This window comes from Sminthopsis crassicaudata, chromosome 1 (assembly GCF_048593235.1).
Source record: "Sminthopsis crassicaudata isolate SCR6 chromosome 1, ASM4859323v1, whole genome shotgun sequence".
NCBI classification, from domain to species: domain Eukaryota; kingdom Metazoa; phylum Chordata; class Mammalia; order Dasyuromorphia; family Dasyuridae; genus Sminthopsis; species Sminthopsis crassicaudata.
Genome location: NC_133617.1, coordinates 191,112,266 through 191,138,087, shown reverse-complemented (window position 1 = coordinate 191,138,087; position 25,822 = coordinate 191,112,266). Strand labels below are relative to the sequence as shown.

At 35.8% G+C, this 25,822-nt stretch overlaps 1 protein-coding gene across 3 annotated transcripts in view; it reads left to right on the top strand.

The window, feature by feature from the left end:
- Nucleotides 1-1,348: 1,348 nt before the first annotated feature.
- KCNG2 (potassium voltage-gated channel modifier subfamily G member 2) overlaps nucleotides 1,349-25,822 on the top strand; it is a 166,278-nt gene continuing 141,804 nt past the window's right edge. Inside the window, exon 1 of one of the 3 annotated variants that reach the window (XM_074273341.1) lies at nucleotides 1,349-1,485. The gene's annotated coding sequence lies outside the window, so the exon portion shown is untranslated. Of the gene's footprint in view, nucleotides 1,486-1,564; nucleotides 1,682-1,833; nucleotides 1,924-25,822 lie in introns of those variants that run through there. The other 2 variants (XM_074273330.1, XM_074273349.1) reach the window with 2 other exon arrangements.

Here is a 25,822-nt window from a genome sequence, read left to right as displayed (position 1 = left end):
TCCCCTCCTTTCCCCCCCATATGGCAGGTTGACCAATACATGTTAAATGTGTTAGAGTATAAATTAAATAAAATATATGTATACATGTCCAAACAGTTGTTTTGCTGTACAAAAAGAATCCGACTTTGAAATAGTGTACAATTAGCCTGTGAAGGAAATCCAAAATGCAGGCAGACAAAATTAGAGGGACTGGGAATTCTATGTAGTGGTTCATAATCATCTGCTAGAGTTCTTTTGCTGGGTGTAGCTGGTTCAGTTCATTATGAGCAAATAATATTTTTAAGGAAAAAAAAAAGAAAAAATCAGTAAAAACTTATCAGGAAAGCTAAAATGTTTGTAAATATATGCCTGGATCTTTCACATTTACAAAACAGTGGGAATATCTTGGATCAAAATGGATAACTCTTCTTTGAGGCTATGTTTTTGTTCTCTACTATTTTGCAACATTCACTTCATATTTTGTGGCTGTTTTAACATTTTACATTGTTGTAAACATTGTGCATAAAGATTGTGCACTTTGTTATCTAGGTTCTGCTTACTTCATTGTGTATCAGATCTTTTTTTATGCTTCTCTATTCATCACATCCATCATTTTTTAACAGTAATATCCAAAGCATATTAATTAAGGTATTGAACCAGAATGGTCTCTAGTGGTAGATTTTGTCCTTGGCCCTGTCCTATTCAATATTTCCAATAATTAGAACTGTCCAAACATGGCATAAACTGCTTAGTGAGGTACTCCCTATGAGTAGAAGTGTTCAAAGATTGGATCACTAAATATATTAGGAATGTTGTAGAGGATAATCCTTCATAACATGAGGTTGGACAGTATTACCTCTAAGATAACTTTCAACTTTAATATGATTCTATGAAATGTGCTAACATCTTATTGGAGATCTTTAGACTTTTACCTTATGGTTACAGGAAAAAAATTATTTTCCAATTGCAAAAATAAATGATAAAACAATCCACTCAAGCACTTTGACCTTTTCCAGAGGAAGTCATCCTTTTCTGCCAAGATGTGATTGTCACTATTACTGAGATACAACAACTACTAATTCATTATAGCAGCATTAGCCTTCTTGGCCTGGTACACTATGATAATTTGTGGTTGGAAAATTACCCTTTCAGTGATATGACAAATGTCTAGACTTTGCTTCTGAAACTGCCAGCAAAATATTCTGTTGCAGATATCCAAATCTGCAAATATTTCTAAGAAGGGAGTTTGAAACTACCCTCTGACGCTAACATAAATGATCTGGCTTTTCTTTGAAGTTTCTCAGTTTCCACATTTGTTTTTACCCCACAGTCAGACTCTTGTTTTCTCTCTATTGAGGATATGGTCTGATTATGTTGCTATTTGAAGAGAGAGAAGAGACCTAAGTGGTGGCAATCTATGCCTGAATTTCCAGCAGCAGGTGCCCCCTTCATTACGGTGTATGTTGAGGAGTGGAATACTGGGGGAGAAGACTAGTTGGAAAGAAGGTAATGTTTGGCCCTATTGCTGCCCCTTATACTTAGCCCGGCTGTGGCGCCACTAAGTTAGACTGAGAATAAGCGTGAGAATGAGTTTCCTAGGGGGCGGAGAGCTCCGAGTGAGAAGCGGTCTGCAGAAGCAGATTTCCTAGTCTCTGGATAGCTGAGAAGCCTCGGGACACTCTTCTTGCTAGGAGCTGCACCTGTAAGTCCGCTGACCTATTTGTTAACCCTTGGAGCGAAAGTGGGGAAGTGACCCTTTGCGCCCAGCGGCTCCGACACTCAGGCAAGGTAGAGGGAAAGGTGCAGGGGGTGAGGACTAGGGAGAAAAGAGAAATCAGGGGCGGCTGCAGCTCCAGCTGATCCCAGAACTGGAGGGGGGAAGCGGCGGAGGACGTGGTGGTGTCCCGGCCGTCGCGTGGGTTCATTCACCTAAAGCAAGCAATCGTGAGTGTGGAGGTCTGGGGAGACCAGGGTGCAGCTCATTAAGGGGGCAGGGAAAGCCAAGGAAGGAAGAGGTGAGGAGGGGAGGGAATTTGGAGCGTCGAGAAGCTCCACTTCGTCTGTCCCTTTGTCGGTACAGCTCTCGCGGCTCTCTCAGGAGCCCACTCCCCACTTGCTGCTGCCGCAACTGGAGGGGACACTCGAGACGCGAACTTCCTCTGGTACCCCACGTGTACAGCCAGATCGGGGCCCATTTCTTATCCCTGAGGGTCTCCGCGCTGCCCGCGAGCCAAGCCGGTGTGCCTGCAGGGGGCAGAGGCAGGCAGCCTGGACTAAGGCGGAGGCTGCCTGGGGAAAGGCAAGTACCCGCGACCTTCTGTAGGTACCTAAAGAACTTGCTCAGCCCTTGCTCCGCTTTACGGTGCTGCACTCTCAGTAGCCCGAACCAGGAGGTGAGGGGGAGGAAGCGTCAGGGAGTGAGAGGACCCCGCAAGAACTGAGTGGAAGAGAGGGAAGGGGACGATCCTTGGAGAAGAAAAGTTTCCTTCTCTGCTCAGTCCTGGAGGACTTTAGCGAGTTGAGCTGAAAGAAATGGTCTTGGGGTAACGCCCTGGCAGTAATTTCGCGCGCATCTTAGGGGAAAGTCTTAGTTCGGGGATCTAGGGACTTGGATTTAAACTCTCCTTTTGATGATTTCTACCTGTATGACCTTGGGTCTCTCTAAAATAAGGGAGTCAGGTTAAATGGCCCTGAGGTCCCTAATAGCTCTACATCTTTGGCCTTACAGTCTTTTACATAGAGGACACATACAGGTGGGCTTTATCTCCTTTCCCAAGAATGTGAAGTCAAAGTCGGTTAAGGAGGCAGAGAGGGAGGTGAAAGGGCTTGGGCTCTTTCTGTGTGGAATGTGTGGAGTTGTGGGAGGTATTGGGAAAGCCGATGCTGCAGCTGGGAGGGAGTTTGAGGCTCGCTGCCAGAAATAGTCAGGCTTTTCTCTTATTGCTAATAAGGTAAGGGAACGTTCGCCCGGTGGATTGATTCCTCTTATCTCGCATGATTTGCCTTGGGTTTTGATGTAAGTGTTGTGTCTACACAAACCTTCCCCCACCTGCAAAATCACCTAGCGAGTAGGGCGAGCTTTGAGAGGGCTGCTTCTCGTTCCCCTTCACGCTCTGCCCACGTTTCCACCTTTTTCATTCTGTTGGGCTCAGCCATTCTCTGACCTCTCTACCGGTCTTTAGCTTTATTTTCTGAAGATAAAGAAGGCTACTACTAACTGCATACAGTCTGGGTGCTATCTAGTAGGCTAGACGGAAACTTCATGCCAAGTGGCTGGAACTCTAATTTGCTCTCTAATCAGTCTGATAGAGGACTGAGAGGTAGCTTGGCCCGGAGGTGGGGTAACACCAAGAGAGATTGACACCAGGTTATGAATTTTAGATTAGGCCGGATGGGCGCAAGGTGGGACCTTGAGCTTACTTCTTGATTAAAGCAAATAAAAAATCCTGCCTCTGGCAGAATATTAGCCCTCAATCAATTCCACTAAGATTGGTGTTGGTCCGATGGAAGGGAGTTGTGGATTTCCTCCTTTCATTTCCTCCCCGTAGCTTTTGACGCTTACTTTAGGGTCAGAGCGGCTAGGGCTTAAGAAAGGTCTGAAGAGTTGTGGGTTTCTTTTGGTTTGCTGGAATCTGCAAGAACCAGCCCTTTTCTTTGGCTCATTGTAGTCTGGATGTACTTCTGGGCGAATCAGAAGGAGCTGTAAATCTCAGCCTGGGCTTTCCCTTTTTCCTGCTATTCCGGGAAACGAGAACCACGGTAGTAACAACCGGGGTAGTCTGGTTAGAGCTTAGGTATCTATCTCCATTGCATGTTTCTTGCACATAAGCCCTCCCTTCTCCACCTATGTCTTTAAGATGTTCTTTTAATAACAGTGTTTAAATTCTGACAGTTTTGGGTTAGACTCCCTAATCTCCCTATCTCTAATAGTTGCACATTGGGTGATACTTATACAAGGAAAGCATCAGATGTGATTTAAACTGTTTAATGTTTTACCCTCCCACCCCTCATCCTCATTGTACCTCCCCAAACACAAAAGAAACACTAATCTCTAGCATTTTATGATTGAGACTTGCACTGCTAATATATAGTATTTGTGGTTAGTATGGATTTTAGGAAGTCTTTCCTCCCTTAAAAAACCTCTCTCCCCCTCTCTTGTTTCCCTCTTCCATTTGCTCCAAGGACCCCTATTTCTCTAAGGCTATAAAGCCCTCTTGCTCAAATCTAATTTTATGATCAAGTGGCATGCTGTGAATAATGGATTTTGACATTGTTAGGAAAGCTTAGGTTGATCACATTATGATATAATCCCTATGGAACTGTTAAGTGCAAGACTGGGTTAACTCTTCAGTATCTGATTTTTTTCAATAAGCAATATGTTTAAAATATTCTGGTTATAGAGCATATCATATTCAATTAATGTTAATTGTTCTAAAATTTATATTTTCTCATATCAATGTAGTCAAAGTGCAATGGAGTTTTAATTTCTGATGTAACATGGAGACATTGGTACCTGACTAAACAGAAGCATTCCTTTAGATGAAAGATGTTTCTGCTCTTGTTTTTTACATCTACTTATCAATATTTATAAATAATAATCAAGGTACAAACTGAATATAAGAACTTATTAATAATAGCTAGGAAGCTAATGGGTGTATTCTGTTGTTGGGACATTGACATCATAATGTAATGGCATATGCTGGACTCTGCATTTTGAAAGAATATTTTGCATAATTCAGTTCACTTGGTTTTGAATCTTTTATCATATGTCTACCAAAGAGATCAAGAATTATATAGTAATTTTTTAAAAAGATCTATTTTTTTTAGCTTAATAGAATAGCAGGCATAACTGAAAAGACTGAAAACAACCTTTAGATTTCCTTTTTTCAACGTCAAAGCCAACATAACATTTGATTTCTTCTCCTTTTCAATGTTTTTCTTTGTATATATTTTTTAATTGTTTGGGACTCTAGTTTAAAAACTTATTGGCATTTTTTGGTAGATGTGGGAACTCAAAAGAAAGAAACCTAGCTAATATAAATGAAATAAAATACTTTAGTGGAGTTAGAATCTTCTTTCTTTGAAGGTTTAGTATAGTGCTCTGCTTATATTAGATGCGAACTGATTTAAGTCAGAAAATTCTGGCCTGAAGTTTGGGAACTTAAAGTCATTCTTGCCTTTTTCCTTTCCCTCATTCCACATATCAAATCAATCAACAGTTTTATTCATTTTAACTTCCACAACATTTCTGGAATTCAGCCCCCTCTCTTGGATTATATATACCTCCCTAGTTCATCTCCTTGTTTAGATGAGTGAATAGTTTAATAAGTCTCCCTGACTCCAGTCTGTCCACTCTCCATTCTATCCTCCACACTAGTGGTTCAAACACTAATAGAAATATCTGTGCCTGCAGGACACATATTGATTTAAAAAAAATTCAAATTAGTATTATCTATGTTGTATTGTATTTTTATTAATTTTGTTAAGCATTTTCTAATTATGTTTTATTCTGGTTTGAGTTGAATACCTTTACACAACTTCATAAGCAACGTCTAAAAACATAGATCTGACTCCCTATAACCTTTAGAGTCAAATATAAAATCCACTGTCAGTCTCCTCCAACTGACAATGTTGTGCAACTTTTATGCAACCTCTTCAGCACAACTATCCTAGACATCTTACTGTTCCTCACACAGGGCATTTTATCTACTCTCTGTATCTTTGAACAAACTATCCTCACTATCTAAAATACACTTCTTTTTTTAATCTTTGCTTCTTAGAATCCCTAAATTCCTCAAATGCCATCACTATGAGGTCTTTTCTGACTATCCTCTCCATCCCTACCCTCTAGCTACTATTGTCTTCTCCTCAAAATTAACATATTTATTTTACATATATTTATATCTGTACTTGTCTCCTCTTACCCAATGTAAGTTTCTCAAGATCAGGGAATTTTTTTTTTTTGTCTTTGTATCACTTAAAAAAAAATTGTACTTAGCATAATTCCTAGCACTTAGTAGGCACCAAATATACAATTATATATGTGAATATATATGCACAAACATATGTACTGTTTATGAATAAATGATATAGAACTTAATAGTTCCTGTTCTTTATATATGTGTATATATGTCACACACATACATTCATATATATGTGTGCATGTATAGATAATATCACCTTAGAGTTTATAGAAGACTTTCCACACAATTTAATACCTAGGTAATACAATCTTATTATGTTCATTTTCTAGATAGGGAAACTGAGGTTCAAAGAGATTATGGCATGCCTATGGTTATACAGCTTCTAAGTCTTATAAACTGATCTTCTGGTTCCAATTTCATGACTTCTAGTATACAACAATGCATAAAATAGAAATTTTTTTTTTAATCCATGATTTTGTTAGTGAGAATACTGTTACTTCCCAATACAGACTTTGACACCTTTGTGGACAATTTCATGAATTTATGTGACTACCCTCCCTCTCAAAAATAACCATTACTTTATAACAAATCTTCTGATGTGGTTCTTCTTCTAATGATGAGCATTTCTGTACTGAACCTGGCTGATCCTTAGACAGCAGACAAATCATTCCTTGCTGCCCCTATTGCATTTCTTCCTTGATAGGGCTTGCCAGATAAAGGTTTTCTAAGACCCGATGGAGACAGCCCTACCATGATGAGGCATTTAAGCAGGACTTTAATGGAAGAATTAAAGTAACAAACTCTGTAGCTCTAAGAGTTTTTAGTGATCATTTATTTAGTTCACTTTCCTTCATTGAAACTGAAACATAAAGTTACAAGCCACAATCATATAACTTATATGAGAAAGTAGAGGAATTCAAAATCACATGTTCTTATGATGCATTGATAAAAAGTGTCCCTTTGAGATCATTTTCCTCTAATGATGATTTCAGAAGGTTTTCTTGAAGAAGTGCATCTTTTTTTGAGATATTAAAAAGAGGGCAGAAAGAGTCGGAGGGTTGTAGAGGGAGTGGGAGGTTGTTCCAGGCTCGTGTGCCAGTGTAGAAGGAAATGTGGAGGTGGAAGTAAGAAAAGGGGAACATATGGGGCCAGAATTAAGATATGATTGTGCTGAAAGGGGTATGAGTAAATTAATGACAAGATATGAAGGGATCAAAGCAGAATGAAATGGAAAATTAAGGGTAATATGCTCGACCTCTGGAGAGCTGGTCTCACTCACTTGCTTGTGGTGCTGGAGATGAAAAGTAGCTGACATATTATCTGTTTGATATCTTATATTTGGTAGACCCTCTTTTTTATACTATCAGAATAATGCCCTAACAATATTAATTGTGGAGATTGTTTGGTATAAAAAAGGAACACCAGAATAGAACCCAGAAAAGACCATATACTTAGTTCTAGCCCTGTCACTAATTAGTACCAGGGGTAGGTCATTAATCTTTTTTGACCCGGCCTGCGGGTTTCGAACTAGGGACGGCTGAAGTCACACATCAGTCTGTAAGCCGGAGGCTGGGGAAGGCGTTTGCCTGGGAATGGGCTGAAAAGAAAGAAAGAATGGAAACCATTCTGTGTAGTGACAGAATAGCTCGTTTATTGAGGCAAAGCAAAGGGTTTTTATATGTTGTGGAGCGAATGCCACGTAGCAAAGTAAATTTCCATAGAACAAAAGATATAACATTTGTTGACCATATATCAGAAAGTCAAGGCAATATGTGACGGTTTGCGGTTGGAACATTCGTCATGTTTTTGACAGTTAATGCTTGGGTCAGAAAAACCTTGGGGCAGGGAGTTCTCACACAATCAGGACATCCCTCCGGGGCCAAGACTCCTGTCCAATCCCAAAATGGTCCGCAGATGTCTGGGTGAAGGGCCCTGGCACTTTTTTGGGTTTTAGTTTCCTAATCTATAAAAAAAAATGGTGGAGTAGTTTATCCTAAGGTCCCTTCTAGCACTGTTACCCTTCTAGCCCTCTTAGATCTTTACTTGTATGAATACATATGTGTGTGTTTTACTGGACATGTAATTTTATTCTGAAGGTAATTCATGGTGAAGAACTTTTTCCCAAAAAGCCAATCAATCAGCCTCTTCTCTGCAACTTAAGAGTCTTAGAAAGTGACCTAAAGCACTGACTGACCGGTTAATACCTTGTCTGTAGTCACACAGCCAGTATTTTTTGCCAGTATGGGTTTGAATAGGTTTGAATGAGGCTTGGAGTCTTCCTGACTCCAAAATAGGCTTTCTATATACTACACCAAACTGTCTCATTTTCTTCTGAACCTTCAATGATGAGTTTTTTAAAAGTGTCATAAGTAGAATGATTATGTTAAGGAAAGGTTTCAAATATTTAGAAGTATACAAAATTTTCTGTCTTTATTTAGTGAATTGGCCTTTATCGAGTACCTATTTTGTGCCAAGCACTATGCTAAGTCCTAAGGATACAAAGAAAGTAAAAAAGAAAAAAAAAAAGGCTCTTGTTTTCAAAAAGCTTATAGTTTAGTGGGAGAAGAAGAGAGGCATTAGTTAAGATGAAAGAATAGATAAGCTAGTTTAAAAAAATGAATTTTTAAGGACTGAAATTATGTACTCATATATTTATTTATGCCAGACAGGAATGTCTGTGAACTATTATAAAATTTTTTATAATAGTATTTCAATATTTTTCTTTGTTTTCTTTGTCATCCTATGCATTTTAATTTAAAAACTTTGTCCTCAGAAGGGGTTCATAGACTTTACCAGACTGTGTAAAGGGACCCATCATAGACAAAAAAAAAAAAAAAAAAAAAAAAAAAAAGGATACTCGCCTTAAGCAAATAGACAACCAACCTTTTTTTAAAGTCTCAGTCCTCAAAACAATTGCCAGGTAAAACAACTTATAAAATAAAATGTCTACCATACCACTTCATGGAGATGACATACAAGATATTAATTTCACTAGTCTAAAAAACAGTCAAAAACTATCAACTAGAGAGAAACGTATTATTAGAGATGTAATAAAGACTATATTCACAATTGAATATTCTTATAGGGTGAAAGATATTCTTTAGGATGAAAGATAATGAACTAAATTAAGCATAATACAGAATTCAGTTGAATAAATACAAGTGCTTTGTGTTTTCTGCTTACTGTCCTAAGTAAAAGACAAAAATTATATACTGGTGGAAGAGAGATAAATTTGAAAATAAGAAGTATACATAGCTTGTCATAATTTACTGCTGCCCTTCAATCCTCAAAGGCAAGCTAACCTGTTTAGATAATTTGTCTCTCCCCCATCTCTTCCAAGCCATTGAAATGGGGCTGTGCTTTTGGATGAAGTTTAAAAGCATAGCATTTCTTTGCTTTTAACAACATCTTTGTTTTTCTTATGGCTTATTACCAGAGACATGTTAACAAATTGTACCCTATTCCAGATGGTAGACATCTGTTTCTTCTCTCTAGCAGATCAGGAAAGGACTTCCTTAAGATAACCTGAGCCCTTGTTAAAATTTTTCATCATTAAAGCAAAGTGTATTTTAGACATAATTGGGAATCTTTGGAGATTAAATTGTCACAATTTAATTTACTCTTTTAGATATTTAAAGTTGTGAAGTCTCAATCTTAGGCTGGATTTCTATAATGTAAAATCAAAGAGTTAGAGTTATCAGGACCCACAGTAGCCTGAAAACCCTCAGGCTAATTAAAAAAAAAAAAAAAAAAAGGTTCTTCACTAAATCCAGCAGCAAGTTTTGCTAAATTATAGCTTAAAGGAACTAATTAGATTTTTGTTTCTGGTTTATGTGTGTGGGGGGAGGGGGTTGTTCTATTTTTTTTCTTTCAGATTATCAGGAGGAACATATATATAAAATCTTTCAAATCAGAACATCATATTTAACAGCATAGCAATTAATGCAATTAATTGAACACATGACAGAAAAATAAAGTCCATTAAAACTAGTGCCATTTGTACAGATTTGCTGCACAGACAAATGGATAAAGAAGGTATTCCTTTTCACTCCAGAGACACTGGCAAATTGTGAGGAGGTTGGGATATTTCTACATACTTTTCTTTATATGCCACTTGAGTAAGGAAAGGAAAGAGGGAGAAGAATAATGGTGTCCCAGGTTCTGCCATTTACTAGATGTATTAGCTGGCAGAAGTCTTTTCATCTCTGAAATAGGGATAATACTAATACCATTTCTTTCAAAAAGTTGCCCGTTAGGATAAGTGAGGTAAAGCATTTACATACTTTTTGGTATGCATGTCTATATTCATAAAGCACTATGTTACTATTAAAATAGGCATAGCATATCAATGAAGGTAATATATTTCAGGGGGGCTGTTTTAGTTTAAGAACCTTTTTTTTTTTCCAAAAAGAAAAATTTCCTTTTGGAGGAAGTGGAAAAATTATTTTAAATGAAATAGTAGCATTGGTGTTTGTTACTACCAACTGGATTTATAGAAAAACAGGACAAGCATTCTATTCTTCCTGAATGGATTTGCTATCCTATTCTCCATCCTGCTTTTTCAAGCTTTCCATAATCTCCCCTACTGCTGGGACTTTGCCTCATATCTTTGAAAAAAAATTAACATTGACATTAGTCTTATATCTTCCTTCATTCTTTACTCTTTTATGCTAGTCTTGGATGAAGAAATGGCTTTTCTATTGGCAAAGATCAATCCCCTATATGTGCCCTTGATTCCCTTCTTACAGAAATATCATGCAGATTGTTTCAGTATTATCTCCATTTTCTCTTTTATTTTCAATCTCTTCCTTTCTACTGACTCTTCCTCTAATGCCTACAAACATGTCTATATCTTCCCTCATTCTTTTCTGCATCAAGTTACCTAGAAGGCATAGTGGATAGCGCCATGAATCTAGAGTTAGGGAGACCTAAGTTCAAATCTGACCTCAGACAATTCTAGCTGTTTATCTCTGGGCCATTTAATTTCTCCATACCCCAGTTTCTTCAACTATAAGATCAACTAAAATGATAACAGCACCTACTTTGCAGGTTTGCTTTGAGGAAGGATCAAAAGAGATAGTATCTGTAAAGCTCTTAGCACAGTACCTGGTTCGTAGAAGCTACCATATAAATGCATATTCTCTTCCCCTTCCCACCTTTTAAAACTCTCCCTTTCCCTCTCTCTAGCTTGATCCTGCTAGCTATTGCCCTATATTTCTCTTCCTCTTCTTGACTAAAAAACTTGAGAAAACAACTTATACTTTTCTGACTCTTGTAAACCTTCTGCCAAATTTAATGGTCTTTGAAAATAATCATTCTTGTGAACTTTTCAATTGGCATTTGATGCGGTCAATAATCCTCTCTCTCCCTTTGGATTCTCTCTTCACTCTAAGATGTGAGACATTGTTCTCCTCTAGTTCTTTTCTTGTTCCTTCTACTCCTCAACTTCCTTTTGCATGCTTTGTCTATGTCACATGGGGTGTCCCCCAAATCCCTGCAATGGGCTCCCTGTTCTTTTCACTTAATACTGTCTTACTTGGTAATATTATCAGATCCCATGAGTTCAGTCACAATCTCTTTGAAAATGGTTCCCAGATCATTATCTAAACCTAGCCTGTCTGCTGGACTATTTAGTCATGCATCTCCAACTGTCTCTTAGATTTCTCAGACTGGGTGTTTTGTGGCGCTACAAACACAGTATGTCTAAAACCGAACTCATTATCTCTCCTACTCAATAAACTTCCCCTCCAAACTTTCCTATTTCCATCAAAGGCATATCCATTCTCTGTCACCTGGGCTCATAAACTCAATCTTCAATTACTCCCTCATTCCACATATCTAATCCACTGCTGAATCTTGTCAGTTTCTCTCTTCATCCCTTTTCTATCTACTCATATAGCTACAACTTTGTTCAGGTCTTTATCTTTCTTGCCTGAACTACTATTTAGTGAATGAGTGATGAAATCTGACAAGAGTGGATAAATAAATTATGAGATCATCTTGCTGAGGGCAAGAGCATAGAGAAAAAAAATCCAAAACCCAACACCTACTTTAAGAATCAAGAAGAGAACAAGGAGTCTGAAAGTGAGCAAGATTTAATATCTTTGATGACAGAGGAGGAGAAAATGTTTGGAAGCAGGGGAATAGGCAAATATCATTAGTGTTAAATGTTTCAGAGAAGTTAAGGAGTAAAGCCTAAATTGAGACCATTTAATTTAGTGATTGTGAAGTTATCAGTGTACTCTGAGAGCAACTGAGTAAAGTGATAGGGATAGAAGCTAAATTGTAAGGGGAAAGTCTTAAGGAGACTAAGAGGTAAGAAAATCATTGTATCAGGTAAATTTTAAAAAATTAAATTTCATTCTTATCAATTATTAAGTATTTATTTATCCCTTCCACCTTTCCTCTAACTGAAAAAAGAAAAAGAAAACCCTTGTAATAAAAGCATCAATGAGCAAAGCAAATTTTCATATTGGCCATGTTCATGTGCATCTCATTTTGCATATTAGTCCATCATCTTGTAGTCTTCCAGAAGCATGGTTGGTCATTACATTAATTAGAGTTGTGGTTAACATAACTTTTCTATAAAAAAAAGGAAGAAAAGAATATGGTGGAAGGTAGAGGGAGGATAGAAGGGTCAGAGAAATACTTTTTAGGACTGTGAACATCCATGCTTGTTTATAGACAGATGGGAAGAGGCCAATGGAGAAAACAATATTAAAAATCATAGAAATTTAAATGATAATTTTAAATGACAAAGGATCTTTGATGAATGGTGGAAAAGAAATGACTGTTAAAGCAAAGACACAGAAGGGGATGGAGAGAATAGGAGCAAAGACACACACAGAGAGAGCTTAATGAGGTATAGAGATACTTCTTTGAGATAGCTAGGAAAGGAGGGAGGATGGGTGGTACTACATAGAATAGAGATAAAAAGCTGAGGGAGCTCCTGAATGGATATGATTTTCCCTACATTATAATTTTTTTTCACTTTGAAGCTCATAGATAAATCTGTCTGACCTATCAATATTAAAATGTATGGCTTTGAAATTTACTTCACTACCATGTCTCAAGCTTCCATGGTGCTTAGTTATTTGTCCCCCCATGGATTTTCCTCCCTTATACCAATGGTTTTAGTTAGTGATTCTGGATTTGGGGTGGAAAGTGAGGCAAATGTTTCCCAAGAATTTAAGATGCTGAACATCTTAAAATATTTATCTTCTGGAGCTTGTTCTAGCAGTTTATTGAGTTGTATGATATAGAACAGGTTAAAGCACAGTAAGAATTTAGAATTAATTATGCTATTGCTGTGGTTAGTCATGGTGGCTCAGTAGTGTCGATTTAAATACTTTCCTCTTTGAGTCCCAGCATAATCAAGTTTGGGTTTTTTTTTGGTGTAGAATCCTGCTATCCACTGACCCCATGCCTACTGATGTAGACAGCTCCATCATTTTCTTCTTTATCATTGCCTTTCATAGGTAAAGATAAAAGATTTCATCAATTCATAAAAAATTCTGCAGCTCTGCTGAAAAGTCTCTGTCTGACTGGCCCTTTGATTAATTTCAACATATGCTTTTGAAGACATAGAACTATGATATGTTAGCACTTTCAACTTTTAAAAATAGTATATTTAGTATATGTACTCTCTCAGAGGTACAATACTTATTCAAAGGTATTAATGATGGAGAGTAGGGAAAGAAAAGGGAACAAGCATTTATTAAGCACCAACTATATTCCAGGCACAATGCTTATTATTTTGCAAGAATCTCATTTGATATTCACAATAATCTTGTGAGATAAGTGAAGAAACTCAAAAAGTAGTTAAGTGATTTGCATAGGGAAACAGATAGGAAATGTTTGAGGCTGAATTTGGACTCAATTGGTCCTGACTTCTGATCCAATGTTTTACTCTTTCACCTCGCTTCTGAAAGAAAGGGGAAAAAAGGAAGGAATAAGAAAAGAAAGGGAGGAAGAAAGGAAGGAAGGAGAGAAAATAATTAGGCTAATTAGATTTTCTTTGTGGGCCCTGTTATTATTCTTTACTTAGTATGACTTCAGTTGAAATTATTACATTATGAGATAACAATAATAATGTAATAAATTATACTTGTTTAAAAAGTAATTTTAAAAATTATACACATTTTATACAAGTTTTAACTCTGAATTAGGAAATTCCTTCTACAAGTGCAGATTAGCAAATGACCTGAAATTTAGTATCTTAAAAGAGTTTTCCGGGAGCAGTGAGAGATTTAGTGAATTAGTTAGGGTTGTCTAGCCAATATTTGTCAGAGATGAGACTTGAGCTCTGACTTTCATGAGTTCATGACACTATGATGCCTCTAATTATTTATCTATTTTACCCTGGTTTTTCTTGATCCAACTCTATATACCATGAAAATATTATCAACATCTTTGTTTTATAAATGAGTAAACTAAGGTTAAGCAACTTGTCCAAGCTGACTACCCTTAGTTCTTTCACAACGATATTTATTCCAAACTTTAATAGTTTGAGAAAGTAAGCATTCTATCCATGAAGATTCTAAACTGCAAGTTGGAAAGTTATGCTTTAAGCCATAATTTTTATCTACTATAGTTGATCCTGTAGTTAGTGGCTAAGTTGTAATGAAATCTGTACTTACTATACTTTGTACAAGAATATCACTTCAGGTATATGAACCAAATTGTAAGAAATTGCATATGGACTTAAAATTTCACTCAAGAATCTGACATTGTTATTGACATAATGAAAATGTTCTCTAATAATCACTACTTTAGCTAATGATGGCTGCCTTCAGTGAGGACTTGGCACAGGTTTAATGAAAAAGATTTAAGAACAATTTATCATTTCACTAGGAGCAGAAAAGACCTTTTGTTTCCAAAGCACAAATTCTTGGCCTACTGTAGGTTGTCCAAGCACCATACTAAACAAATTCAGAGAAATTAATCATTGCCATAGGGCTGTAGGATGAGGAAAAGAAGGGAAAGGAAAAAGAAAGGGGATAAGATTTTATATAGCAGATGCTATGTGCTAAGCACTGTCTTAAGTGCTTTCACAAATATCTCATTTGATCCTTGAAACAATTCTGGGAGGTAGATGCTGCTATTTTACAGTTGAAGAAACTGAGGCAAACAGAGCTAAGTGACTTGAACTGAAATGTTTCTGACTCCAAGTCCATTACTCTATACACTGTGTCACATCACTGCTTTTAAAATTTTCCCACCATAGCAAGTCTCATAAGAATTTTAATTTGGGCTTGTGGTTATAATACCCATACAATGATAGAATAATGTGTTCTTGTTGGTTTTCTGGAGGTCTCTGGGGCAGCCTTCGTTTCAGCAAAGTAATCACTGCAAGAATAGCCAGGTGTTAAAGTCCAAATTCTTTATTGTGTCTTTGCCTAGAGTCGGGTTAGCTTTCTTGAGGCCCTTCAAATGGGCCTTGGTCTTAGTGGGGGGAGCAGGAGGACTGGCCCCCATGAGGTTGATGAAGATGGAATGAATACCTCTCCTTGGCTCCCAGAGCTTCCCACCTCCAGTCCCCTGTCTTCTCTGAGTCTGACTCTGGCTGAGTTTGTCCCAGTTTATATGCTCTATTCTAATTACATTATCATAGGTATGAATCTTGTAGAATAAGTCCCAATCGTGTGGAACTATATTTAAGTACTAAGTACATATACTGAACTAGAGAACTATTAATCACCATGCTAAACTAGATAACCATTATCGTATCAATTCCACTGAGTTAGCACCTTATAAGAATCCTTGTTTCAAGTACAAAAGTTCTGGCCCATAACAAAATAATATGTTCTTGAAGTATTTTGAGATATATCCCCTTAGGAAAATAACAATCACTAGGATTGCCAATGGTATCAATTGCTGATCATTACCTAACTTTAGTTTCCTCTATTAATTATGAATCATGATGACTTCTTCCAGTATGATAGGAACTTCAAAAGGGGATCTTCATTAATAAACATGTTACAGTCATTTTATTTCTCAAACCCTATTTTTATAAAAACAGAAGGAATGATAGAATAAATATTCAAGCAGCAAAGACTTTTGTTGGTCTCCTGGTTTATCCTGAAATTCTCCATTGAGTCTACTATTTTTAAGTTATCTTTGATTCTTAAAAGATGATAAAAAATGAAATAGTTTCATTTTCGGGGAGAGTATGCACATTAATAAAACTACAAATTCTGCCCTTAAAATAATCCCATTTCAGACTGAAATCAGAAACATTGATCTAGAAGAATCTTTACAGGAACATGGTGTGCAAACTCCTTAAAAAGAAAAGGATATTCTTTTCTTTTTCATGCCAAGGACATCCAATTTTGCTAACATTTAGTTGATCCAAGCACAAGATAACAAGAAAATGAGGGAGGGGGGAGGGGAGAAATATTTCCTTTCCTTGTTCCTCCTGCCTGGCTCTGCCACTCTTCATCTACTCATTTAGTTTTCACATGCCTCATAGAGAAGACACTCACTTCTTTCTTATGATTTAAATTGTTAAATGTAGCTTGCTAATGTAGACTATTATGATGATGACAAATATAGAATCACAGAATGTGAGAGCTGGAAAGGAACTCAAAAGTCATCTAGTGCAGCCTGTTTATCTTAAAGAGGAGGAAATGCGGGTTAAATGATTTCTACTGATTAGTGGCAGAAAAAGTAAAACATCTTTTTCTTGACTCCTAGACTAACCCCTCACTGCCTGAAAGAGTCTGGTCCTGTTCATATAGCAAGTCCTCTATATACCAGCATGCTTTTTACTGGCATGGAATTTTTTTTAACACACATACAGTCTCTCTTATACTTGCACAGTTTGTATTTAAATATTTTTTTTCTAGATAGAACATCTTAAAACTCCATCCCGATAATGCTGAACAGAAGGTGAGTTAAAATGATATAGTAGAAATATATTCAAACAGACTTTAATCAAATTTACAGATTTTTCTTTCTATGGTTAGTTTATTGCATAGAAACCTTCCTTGTTAGCTTTCCCCCTGGTGTTCTTTGAAAAAAACGTTTCTAGCTCTATCCATTATGAAGACTCAGCTTTCTCAGGGTTAATGAGGGATGTTAAACTGCTCTTCAATTATGTACTTATTCTGCATTCGGGGTTGCCCTGCAATTGAGCCCCAGTCTTGGTTAAAAGAATACACTAATGTTCTCCACACTGTTGACCATGCAAGTGTAATGGTTTCCTTTGGGGCTTATTTCTCTGGTTTTAAAGGCTGATGCAGACAGAAACAAGTCCAAACCTGTTGTCGCATGAAGGGTGCTATTTGAAAGGATGTCAACTAGAAAAGCAGCAAGCATCTATTTGTAATTTGCCATGCAAAAAAACAAAAAAACAAAACAAAACAAAAAACCAAACATTTCTACTGTCTGGCAAAATCCAGATAGAAAAAGAGAGGGAGGAGGAGGAGGAGGAATGTGAAAATGGAGACTGAAGAAAATATACCCAAAATAAAATTCAATTCCCACCCTTCCTCCAAGAGGTCTTCCCTGCCAACTCCTTTCTTCCAATCTAAGAGGAGATCTTGTAATTTCTTTACATGTTTGATTTCAGTTACAGCATGGATGATAATATGGTTGCAGGTCACAGAATCAAAATGCTTTCTATAATCTAAATAAACTATATCTATAGCATTCCCCAATTGATTGCTTTTGTAGAAGAAGCCAGCAAGCAGGGAAAGAAAAGAAAATCAGTCTAGCATGACCTGTTACTGGTGAAACTGTGCTAGCTCTTTGTAATCCTGGCTCCCATTCCTACATGTTCATTAACTATATCTTTAATAATTTGTTAGAGAATTTTCTAAGAAATTGAAGTCAGCTTCACTGTCCTATAATTTGCACATACTCTTCCTTTCCTTTAAAAAAAATGTTATTTTTTTAAGGCAATAGGGATTCAGTGACTTACCCACACAGCTAGTAAATATGTAAGGCCATATTTCAACTCCCCTGACACTAGGGCTGGTGCTTTATCCATTTTGCCACCTAACTGCCCCATATTCTTCCTTTAAAAAAAAATATGGGGGCAGCTAGTTGGTGTAATGGATAGAGCACCAGCCCTGTAGTCAGGAGGATGGGAGTTCAAATCTGGCCTCAGACACTTAATACTTCCTGGCTGTATGACCCTGGGTAAGTCACTTAATCCCAATTGCCTCCATCAAAACAAACAAACAAACAAACAAACAAAAAACTTAACAAACAAAAAACAGGATAGCTATCCTTTTTCAGTTCTATAATCAACTTGATTATTGAACAAATGCTGCATGTTAACAATTATAATAGCTAGAATTTATGTAGCACTTTAATGTTTGCAAGGTGATTTTAATATTATTTCATTTGATTTTTATACTAGTCCTATAAGATAGGTGCTATATTATTTCCAATTTTACTGATGAGGCACTAAAACAATTTATCCTGCTTTGAACTATGAGAAAGTGTCTAAGGCACAATATGAAGTCAGGTCACTAAGAGTACCAACTATTAAATTAATGTTTGTAAATATTCTAAAAACTATGTTATTCCCTCTGTGACAAACTGGAGGGAAAGAATTGAGAAAAATGACAAATGAATAAACATAAAGGGACATTTGCTTCCTCAAATCACACATAGCACTGAGTCTATGTTTTCTCTTTATTACTTTCTACCTAATATGATAATTATTTGTGTTTATGTATTATCTTCACTATAAAATGATAGGCTCCTTGAGAGCAGGTATCAGGTCTTGTTTTATAAATTAGTCAGTAAACATTTATTAAGCCCCTACTAGGTGGTCCTGGAATCAGGAAGACCTTAATTCAAAACAATTAAACTAGCTGTGTGAGCCTGGGCAAGTCAACTAGCTCTGTTTGCCTCAATTTCTTCATCTGGAAAATGAGCTGAAGAAGAAAATGGAGAGGCACTCTAGTATCTTTGCAAGAAAAGTTCAAATGAGATCACTAAAAGTTGGACATGACAGCAACAAATATACCATACACTGTCCTAAGTACTGGGGATACAAAAATAAAAAAGATAAAGCTTACAATCTAATAGAGGAAGACAACATTAAAAAAAAGGAAGCTGGAAAGGGTGGGAAAGGGGCAATATGCTGGGCAGCATATGTTGGACAAATCAAAGAAGTTCAAAATAAATATAGGTAGGTGAGAAATGAGGAAATTTAGATTTACTTAAGAGAGTATTGTCATCCATCTTATTTTTTTAAAAAAGTTTTTTATTTTCAAAACATATGCATAGATAGTTTTCAACATTTGCCCCTGCAAAACTTTATATTCCAAGTCTTTTTTCCCTCCCTTTCCCTATCTTCTCTCCTAAATGGCAAGCAATCCAATATATGTTAAACATGTATAATTTCCACATTATCATGCTGCATAAGAAAAATCAGAGCAGAAAGAAAACAAAATGCAAGCAAACAATAACAAAAAAGAGAAAATACCATGTTGTGATGCACACTCAGTCCCCAAAGTCCTTTGTGTAGATGGCTCTCTCCATCATACGACCATTGGAACTGACCTGAATCACCTCATTGAAAAGAATCACATCCATCAGAATTGATCATCATATAATCTTCTTGTTGCAATACAATTTTTTCTTGGTTCTACTTACTTCATTTAGCATCAGTTCATATGTCTCTCCAGGCCTTTCTGAAATCCCATCCCACTGATCATTTCTTAAAGAGCAATAATATTTCATAACATTCATTTACCATAATGTATTCAGCCATTCTCCAGCTGATGGGTGGATTATCCACTCAGTTTCCAGTTCCTTGCCACTACAAAAAGGACTACCACAAATATTTAAACATGTACATTCTTTTCCCTTTTTTAATGATCTCTTTGGAATTTAGGCCAGTAGAGACACTGCTGGATCAAAGGTATACACAGTTTGATAGCCCTTTGGGCATAGTTCCAAATTGTTCTCCAGCATGGTTGAATTAGTTCACAACCCCACCAATAATGTATTAATGTTCCAGTTTTTCCACATCCCCTCCAACATTTATCATTATCTAAGAGGTAAACTAAGAGGTATATAGTGGTACCTCAGAATTGTTTTAATTTGCATTTCTCTGATCAATAGTGATTTAAAGAATTTTTTCATGACTAGAAATAGTTTTAATTTCTTCATCTAAAAATTGTCCGTTTATAGCCTTTGACCATTTATCAATTGGAGAATGGCTTGTATTCTTATATATTTGAGTCAATTCTCTATATATTTTATAAATGAGGTCTTTATCATAGCCATCCATTTCTTAAAAAACAAACATAAATAGTAAGTAGTTTGCTTTCTCTCCTGAGTTTCAAAATTACTAGATTTTAAAAAAAAATTAATTTACATTTCTTTTTCTTTTCTAATCTGTTCCTTTTCCCTTCAAATGCTTCAACAAGTATTTATTAATCACCTGGTATGTGTGTGTGTGTGTATATATATATATATATATATATATATATATATATATATATATATATATATACACATAACATATATACATATATATTTTTATATATGCACACATAGAATATTTAGATTAAATTCATTTTTTTAATTAATAAGAATTTATTATTTTTCTTTTTCCCAAGAGGAGGGCAAGAGGAAACCCTTGTAACAAATATGTACAGTTAAGCAAAAAAAAAAAATGTCTTCTAGCCTGTGTCCAAAATAAAGTGTCTCATTCTGTCTCTTTAGTCCATCACCTCTCTGTCAGGAAGTAGATAGAATTCATCAACAGTAGTATTGATCATTGCATTGATCATAGTTCTTCGTTTTTTCAAAATTATTATTTTTCTTAAGATAATAAAGTATATAATTACATTTATTCTTCTTCACTTTATTTATACAAGTCTTCATGGGTTTCTCTAATAGTGATCCATTTTTATCATTTCTTAGGACACACTAATGTAACATTATAGTTCCCTAGTTGAGGAACTTAATTTCAAGCTTTGGACATCATAATAAGAACTATTGTAAATATTTTTGTATTTATAAGACATTATATGCTTTCTTTGATCTTTGTCATATAACTAGTGGTATCACTGGGTCAAAGGATATGTACAATTGAGTAGTCTCTGGGATCTGAGGTGGACTTGATGCTAACAGAGCCCATTAGATGAGATTCAGTTTTGGGACCAAATGAAACACTCTTAGATATAGTTAACAAAATATATTGACAACTACAGTGCAATGCTTACCACCCAGTAGGTGTTTAATAAATGCTCATATAAAGCATATATGTGTCTGTGTATGTATATGTACCCGTGTTATGTGTATAGATAAATAGGGAGGGGGGGTGTATGTGTGTGTGTGTGTGTGTGTATGTATACACACACACACACACACACACACACCAACCAGTATAGTAGCACTCATCTTCAGCTTTGATAGATACAGACTTCTTTTCTTCTTTATAAAAACATATCTGATTTTCAGGACAGATTCAGAAGTCTGGATTCTACAGATATAGGACTTTTTATGTACTTGAGCAACCAGAAAGTTGGGACAAAGTAACCAAGAGCCATTCAAGCCCGAGAGACAACTTTGTGTTCTTTTAGAAAAAACTAATCCCTGGGTTGAGAGTGATATTAGGAAAGGTGAAGGAAGAATAGGCTCAACCTCTGTGATGGGGAAATGCTGGTAAATATTAGCCATATTACAAGGGCATAGGTCTAAACTGGTTTTGAGGATAACTGGACCAATTCACAACTCTTATCAATAGTGCATTAATATGCTTGCTTTCTCTTTAGCCCTCCAATATTTGTCATTTTCATCTTTTGTCAGTTTTACCAATCATTGATGGGTAAGAGGTAGAACTTCAGTGGCTTTAATTGACATTTCTCTAATTATTAGTGATTTGAAGCATTTTTAAATATATGGCTTTAGACAGTTTGGATTTCTTCCCTTGAAAACTATTCATAACCTTTGACCATTTATGAATTGGAAAATGGCTCTTATTTTTTAAAAATTTGAATTGGTTCCCTATAAATAGTAAATAAGACCCTTTTTAAAGAAACAAGCTGCTAAGATTTCCCTCTCTAGTTATAACCCCTACCTAACTAAAGCTACATTGAATATGTTTGTTATATTTTTTTTAATTTCATGTAATCAAAATTAAATTATTTTAATACAAAAAAGAGAAAAAAATCAGCATAATCAATCAATGCATCGAAAAAGTCTGAATATATGTCCAAAGTACAACATTTGAGAACCTACCTCTTCAAAAGAATGAAGCACCACAAATTGATAAATAATATGTTTTTATCTTTGCTCCTGAATCCTATCCTTATCTATAGACCTAAAGGGTAATTTCTTCTTTTGGAAAAGCATTTTCCTAGATAATGGAGATGCAAAGATGAAAAATATCACAATCCTTATCTTCAATGAAATTTGCATACTAGGGGGAAGATAAAATTCTATGCAAATAATAATCCAAGTTAGCCTTAAAATGAATAGAAATCAGTAATTAAAAAAATTTAAGGAAGAATAACTTTAATCTCGGGGTTACAAAGAGGAGGGAAGTATATCCAGGGAAGGTTTCATTGAGGATATAGCATAATTTTGAATGAAAAGGATTTTAAGAAGCCGTAATGTTACAGGAAACTTTTCTGGTCATAGACACTATAGTGATAGAAGAGAGAATAAAATTAGTTTGTCTAAAATATAAGGTACATAACAGAAGTGTGAGATAAATCTGGAAAGATATATTGGCATTATATTATGAAGACCTTTGAATGCCACCTAAGAATTTTAATTTTATTCGATAGGCAATAAATTGCATGCAAAGTTTTTTATTTTGTGTACAGTAAAATGAGATCTATACATTAGGAAAATTACTCAGGCTGTGTTATGATGTATAGGAAAAAAGGATGAACTGAAACAAAGATAGCATAGGTGTTTATTAATATTGTCCAAACAAGAGGTGCTGATGGCCCCTAAACCGTGATGGTGACAATATGAAGAAAAAGGAGAGGGGGAAGATGAGAGGAAGCCATGAGGATAGATTTGGTGGTAATGAATAGGTAAGGTAAAGGGAAGAGTCTGGTTGACAGAGAAGATGATGATGCTAGAAAGAGAAATCAAAAAGTTGATAAGAGGTTCAGATGTCAAGAAAAAAATTATATTGAATTTCTAAAATTGTTATGATATAGTCTGGCAGAAATATTCTGTAGCCAATCTCTATTTTTCTGCTATTGGATTTTGGGGTCTAATTATGAAAGGTCTTAGAAGTCAAACAGAAAATGTTGGTTGAATCATGCACCTTTTATGGTCACTTTTCCACTCCAAGAGTATATAATTTCAAAAACATCACAACTTGTCCTTTGTTCCTAAAATATATTCCTTGCTAATTTTGAAAATTCTTTCTAGGAAAAGGATTCTTAATCTGGGGATTGATTCTCTTTGGGTACTATAAGTAATTTATAGGGAATCTATGGGTGGAAACAAAATTACATCTTTATTCAAAAATAATTGGTTCCCTTTGAATTTAATTATATATATAATTTTATGAATTTAAAAGATTATTATGAGGAGTCTTTAGGATTCACCAGAAAAGAGGATCTCTGGCAAAAATTAGATCATAAATTTTGACCTAGGAATAAATCAATTCAATCAGTTGCTTTGAGGTATTTGTTCTTGAGAAAATGCAGATCCCTTCAGGATATCTAGTACTTTTAATTTGTCATCATCTTTTACAATTTCTAGAATCAAAGACATTTAGGTTTTAAAGAGAAACCTTGGAAATGATTTAATTGCAACCTCTCATTTCATTTTTATTCACCATATTTTGTTTCAACAAATCATCCAGAATTGATATATATTCAGAATTGTACATACTCAGAACTGAATCCTGCACAATATATAATCCTTCCCATTTCACTAAAAGTTAAACAAAATGACAACTGAGAATGATTATAATTATATTCAGCCTTATGTTTTAGTAGAAAAAAGGACAAGTATACATTTTATGAGTTAATATCAGCATTGGATATTGTTTTTGGCTGAAATTTTGTTCCTTTTTTTTAGATATTTATTTAGATATTTATAATAATCACATTATGTTCATCATTCTTTTGGATCTGGGTTTTTTTTTTTTTTTTGGTCTTTCCATAATTTCAATAGATATTTTTATATATTCTTTGCTTTGTCCTGTTCATTATTCATTAAAGCAGAAAGGTTTATTATTAAGATGTTCAAAGGAGGGGCAGCTAGGTGGTGCAGTGGATAGAGCACCAGCCCTGAAATTAGGAGGACCCGAGTTCAAATCTGGTCTCAGACACTTAACACTTCCTAGCTGTGTGACCCTGGGCAAGTCACTTAACCCCAGCCTCAGGGGGAAAAAAATAATTAATTAAAAAAAGATAAAAAATGAAAAAAAACTCAGAGGAAGGTGGTCTAAGTGTACCTGATCTAAAGCTATATTATATAGCAGCAGTCACCAAAACCATTTGGTATTGGCTACGAAATAGACCGGTAGATCAGTGGAACAGATTAGATACAAAGGACAAAAAAGGGTACATCTATAGCAATCTAATCTTTGACAAACCCAAAGATTCCAACATTAGGGATAAAAATTCATTATTCGGAAAAAACTGTTGGGAAAACTGGAAATTAGTATGGCAGAAATTAGATATGGATCCACACTTAACACCATATACCAAGATAAGATCAAAATGGGTCCATGATTTAGGCATAAAGAGGGAGATAATAAATAGATTAGAGGAACAGAGGATAATCTACCTCTCAGACTTGTGGAGGAGGAAGGAATTTATGACCAGAGGAGAACTAGAGATCATTATTGATCACAAAATAGAAGATTTTGATTACATCAAACTAAAAAGTTTCTGTACAAATAATACTAATGCAAACAAGATTAGAAGGGAAGTAACAAATTGGGAAAATATTTTTAAAAACAAAGGTTCTGACAAAGGTCTCATTTCCAAAATATATAGAGAACTGACCATAATTTATAAGAAACCGAACCATTCTCCAATTAATAAATGGTCAAAGGATATGAACAGACAATTCTCAGAGGAAGAAATTGAAACTATATCCACTCACATGAAAGAGTGTTCCAAATCACTACTGATCAGAGAAATGCAAATTAAGACCACTCACTCTGAGATACCACTACACACCTGTCAGATTGGCTAAGATGACAGGAACAAATAATGACAAATGTTGGAGGGGATGTGGGGAAATTGGGACACTAATACATTGCTGGTGGAGTTGTGAAAGAATCCAGCCATTCTGGAGAGCAATCTGGAATTATGCCCAAAAAGTTATCAAACTGTGCATACCCTTTGACCCAGCAGCGCTACTACTGGGATTATATCCCAAAGAAATACTAAAGAGCGGAAAGAGACATATATGTGCCAAAATGTTTGTGGCAGCTCTTTTTGTTGTAGCTAGAAACTGGAGGATGAATGGATGTCCATCAGTTGGAGAATGGTTGGGTAAATTGTGGTATATGAAGGTTATGGAATATTATTGCTCGGTAAGAAATGACCAGCAGGAGGAATATAGAGAGGCCTGGAGAGACTTACATCAACTGATGCTGAGTGAAATGAGCAGAACCAGAAGATCACTGTACACTTCAACAACAATACTGTATGAGGATGTATTCTGATGGAAGTGGAAATCTTCAACATAAAGAAGATCCAACTCACTTCCAGTTGATCAATGATGGACAGAGGTAGCTACACCCAGAGAAGAAACACTGGGAGGGGAATGAAAATTGTTAGCACTAATATCTGTCTGCCCAGGTTGCATGTACCTTCGGATTCTAATGTTTATTGTGCAACAAGAAAATGATATTCGCACACATGTATTGTACCTAGACTATATTGTAACACATGTAAAATGTATGGTATTGCCTGTCGTCGGGGGGAGGGAATAGAGGGAGGGGGGGTAATTTGGAAAAA